Source organism: Chrysochloris asiatica, unplaced genomic scaffold (assembly GCF_000296735.1).
Source record: "Chrysochloris asiatica unplaced genomic scaffold, ChrAsi1.0 scaffold00058, whole genome shotgun sequence".
Classification (NCBI taxonomy): Eukaryota; Metazoa; Chordata; class Mammalia; order Afrosoricida; family Chrysochloridae; genus Chrysochloris; species Chrysochloris asiatica.
In genome coordinates, this window is record NW_006408576.1 from 2124914 (window position 1) to 2129810 (window position 4897).

Below are 4897 nucleotides of genomic sequence, written 5' to 3' on the forward strand. Positions count from 1 at the left end.
TCATCTTGATTATTCATTGCCCAACTTACCTGCATATGAGTTTATTGAAAATACCATGACTTGGGTCAGGCACACCTTAGCCCTCAAACTGATACCTTTGCTCTTGAACACTTAAGGAGATCTTTTGTGGCAGATTTGCCTAATGCAGTCTGTCTTTGATTTATTGACTGTTGTTTCCACTGTCAAGATTGTGCATCCAGGTAAAACCAAGTCTTTGACAACTTCACTCTTTTCTCCACTTATCATGATGTTATTTATTGATCCAATTTTCAGGATCTTTATTGTCTTTACACTTAGATGTGATCCATACTGAAGGTTGTAGTCTTTGATCTTCATTAGTAAGTATTTAAATCCTCTTAGCTTCTGGCAAGTAAGGTTGTGTCATCTGCATATCACAGATTGAGATTGTTAATGAGTCTTCCTCCAGTCCTGCTGTCATGTTGTTCTTCTTATAATTCATCTTTTTGGATCATTTACAGAACATACAAATTGAATAAATATAAATAATATATAAATAAATAAAAATAAAGGGATACAACCCTGGCTCATACCTTTCCAGATTTAAAACCATTGAGTGTTCCATTGTTCTGTTCTACTACTGCCTATTGGTCAATGTACAGGTTCCTGATGAGCACAATTAAGTGTTCTGGAATACTCACTCTTCAAAATGTTAGCCAATGGTTGTAATGGTCTACTCATTTAAAAGCTTTTGTATAGATAATAAAGCACAAGTTGATGTCTTTTTCATATTAATTTATTTCAGCCAAGATCCATCTCTTGATAGCAATAATATCCTTCATTCCACATCCTTTTAAGAATCAGCTTGGATTTCTTAAAATTCCCTGTCTATGTACTGTTTCAACCATTTTTGAATAATTATAAACAAAAATTTACTTCCATATGATATTAATAATTTTATTTAATGATTTTCACATTTCGTTGTATCACATATCTTTGGAATGGGCACAGATATGGATCTCTTTCAATCAGGTGAATACATAATTGTCTTTCAAATTTCCTGGTATAGATAAGTGAGTTCCTGCTGAATCAGTTTGTTTGAATACTTTAATTTGTATTCTGTCAATACCTGGAGTCTTGTTTTCTTGCCTGTGCCTTCAGTGCTGCTTGGACTTCCTTCACTACCATTGGTTCTTTATCATACACTACCTCTTACAACTGTTGAACGTTTACCATTTCTTTTTGGTATAGTGACTGTGTATCCTTTCTATCTTCTTTTGATACTGTCTGCATCATTCAGTATTTTTTTTTAACTGTATAAAATGACATTATTTTCATTTTGCACACTTTAATTTCAGAACAAAATACAGCAAACGAACACAATGCACAACATCTAACTTCACTCCTGAGTAAGGGAGGGAGACAGAGCCTGAGGGCCTTACATCTTGCCTTATGCACAAGGCCCAGGAGCAAAACTAACCATTAGTTATCAGCAGAGGGACCAGGTGGGACAGGGCCACTCAAAGCTGTTGTGGGAACCACAGGGACACTATAGAGAGGGCACAAGTTTTGTAGGTAGAAATGCCTAATCTACTTCTTCCATGTGAGATGCATCCTCATCACCCTCAACGGGGGTGGAGGTATTGCATCAGGAACAGCAGTACTGGGTTTTTAAGCTGTTAGTTCATCTTCATCAATGCCTAAACCCAGCTTGATCCTGTGGTAGATGTGGTTGGAGTGGGTCTGGGAATACTCAAGGGAAAAGCCAGAAGACAATAGTGCAGTTTCAAAGAGCAGGACCACTAGGTCCTTTACAGCTTTGTTGTTCTTGTCTGCTTCAGCCTTCTGCCTCAGTGTCTCCATGATGGAGTGATCTGGATTGAACTCCGGGTGTTTTTTGGCCATCATGTAGCCCACCAATTGTAGAGTTGTCCCGAAGTGCCTGGGCTTTCATGATCTATTCTGTATTGGCCATCCAGTATTATATACTAGTCACAATGCAGCTGAAGACACAAGTCTTTTGGAGATTGTTACCTTCTCAATCTTATACAAGAATTCCTTCACGAGCTTGCAGAGGTTCTCAAACTTGACCTTACTCTCTTCCATTTCCTTCTTCTCCTGTGGTAGCTCTAGGCCTTCCTTGGTAACTGAGACCAGGCTCTTCCCATCCACATTCTTGAGCTGTTGTACACCGTTATCGTTGAAATGCTCGGTCATATAAACTGCCTCAAAGCCCCGCTTCCATACTCATTCCACAAAAGCAGAATTGGTTACCTGCTCTTTGCTCTTGCCAGTGATATAATAAATAGACTTCTGGTTTCCTTCATGGAAGAACCATACTCAGAGAGACAAGTCATTTCATCTCTAGACTGGGAAGTATGATAGCACAGCAGCTCAGAAAGTCATCGCCAGTTAGTAGAGTCCTCATGAATTCCAAGCTTCACGTTCTTAGAGAATGCCTCATAGGATTTCTTATAGTTCTCCTTGTCTTCTGCCAACTCAGAGAAGAGCTCAAGGCACTTTTTGACAAAGGTTTTTTGAATTGCCTTCAAGATTTTGCTCTGCTGGAACATTTCCTGGGAGATGTTTAGGAGTAGGTCCTCTAAGTCCACCACACCTCAGATGATTGAGATACCCTGGTATTAACTCATCACAGCTGTCCATTATGAACACATGTTGTTATTTTTCTTCTTATTCTCAAAGAGATCAAAGGGAGCCCAGCATGAATAGCAATGCCCTGAATTCCAACTGACTTTCTACAGAGAAATGCTTCACTGACAAATGGTCTTCCCAGTCATTTGTAAGGCTCTCGTAGAACTCCCCATATTCCTCCAGGGTGATGTCATCAGGATTTCTGGTCCAAATGGGCTTGGTCTTGTTTAGTTATTCATGGTCAATGCATTTCTCATTAATCTTCTTGGTCTTCTTGTTCTTGTCCTTACCACTATCATCTTCCCCATCTGAGCTTACATCTTCAATCTTAGGCTTCTCTTTTTCATCCTGTCTTCTTTTTTACCTTTCTTTTCCTCTGCCTCATCACCACTGATTTCTTTTTCTCACTCTCCAGATGAAGGGTGATGGGATAGCCCATGAGTTGCGATTGCTTCTTCACTACTTCTTTCACTCTCCACTTCTCTAGGTACTCTGCCTGGTCTTCTTTAAGGTGCAGAATCACTTTGATACCCCACCAATGGGTTCACCATGGTCAGCATGAACAGCACAGGAACCTCCAGTAGAAGACTCCCAGGCATACTACTCATCATCATTATGCTTTGTGATCACAACCACTTGCTCTGCTGCCAAACAGGCAGAATAAAAGCCAACACCAAATTGCCCAATCATGGAAATGTCTGTACCAGCCTGCAGAGCCTTTATAAATGCTTTGATACCAGACTTGGCAATGGTTTCCATATAGTTTATTAGATCAGTCTTGATCATGCCAATGCTGGTATCCACCAGAGTTAGAGTACATTCCTGGGGTTGGGGATGATGTCAATTTTCAGGTCTTTACCACTGACTTCGAAGGATCTGTCAGACTCTCATAGTGAATCTTGTCCAAGGCATCAGAAACATTTGACAGCAACTTCTGGAAGAAAATTCCCTTGTTGGAGTAGAAGATATTGATGATGAGTGATGTGATTGGGCAATCTCTGCCTGGAGGGTAACGGTCTCCACCACCTACTCTCCATGTTGCACTTCCTCAGGCATCTTGAAGGGGGAAGGGCTGCAAGTAGCAAGCAGCTGTGGGAAGGTGCTGAGTACAGCTCGTATGAGGCTCGCGAGTGTAACTCAAAAGAGTTCATCATTCAGTATTTTGCTTATAGACTCCTTCATTATGGAAATTCAAAACTTGAATATTTTTGTCAGTTCTTTCAGCTTGAAAAATGCTGTGCATGCTATGCCCTTTTGGGTTTCTTGTTTCAGGACTTTGCACATTTCATTGTTATAATTGACTATGTCTTCTCAGTCTTCCTTTTGAGAATATCTATTCAGCTGTTTTATTTCTTCATGTCTTTTGTTTGCTTTCACATCTGTGTGCTGGACAGCGCGTTTCAGAATCTATTCTGATGTCAGTTTGGGGCATTTCTTTATTTCCTGTCTTTTTGGCGACATTTTGTTTTCTTCCTGTATGGCTTTCTTGATGTCATTTCACAACTCTATGGTCTTCAATCATTAGTGCCTAATCTGTTCTTGAGATGGTCTCTAAATTCAGGTGGGATGTATTCAAGATCATATTTTGTCTCCTGAACTTGTTTCCATTTCCCTCAGCTTCAGCCTGAACTTGAATATAAGCAATTGATGGTCTGTTCCATAGTCAGCCACTCACCGTGTTTTGGTTGATGTTATGGAGGATTTCATTGTCTCTTCCCACAAATGTACTCATTATTATTCTTGTGTATTCTATTAGGTGAGGTCCAGAAGCATGGTCAACTTTAATATTGTTGAAAAGTGGCATTTCAATGAATAAATCATTGGTCTGGAAGAATTCTCTCATGCAGTCTCCAGCATCATTTCTATCACCAAGGCCATATTTTCCAACTACTGATCCTTCTTTCTTGTTCCCAAATTTCTCATTGTAATCATCAAAGCATCTTGGTTGCATGTTTGATCAGTTACAGACAGAAGAAGTTGGTAGAATTCTTCAATTTCATCATCATTGGGGCTTTAGTGATTGGTTTGTAAATTTGAATAATAGTTGTGTTGATGGGTCTTCCTTGTAGGTGTTTGGATATTATCCTATCACAGACAGCATTGTACTTAAAGATAGATCTTGAATTATTTATTTATTTGTTTATTTATGATGAATGTGACACTTTTCCTCTTCATTTTGTCATTCCCAGTGTAGTAATCTATTTGCTTATCAGATTCAAAATGTCCAATATCAGTCCATTTCAGCTCACTAATGTGTAAGATATCGATGTTTATGCATTCCATTTCA

The 4897-nt window shown here is 39.2% G+C and overlaps 1 pseudogene; it reads right to left on the bottom strand.

Moving 5' to 3' along the window:
- Positions 1-1543: 1543 nt before the first annotated feature.
- On the bottom strand, positions 1544-3666 carry LOC102819255 (annotated as a pseudogene).
- Positions 3667-4897: the final 1231 nt, after the last annotated feature.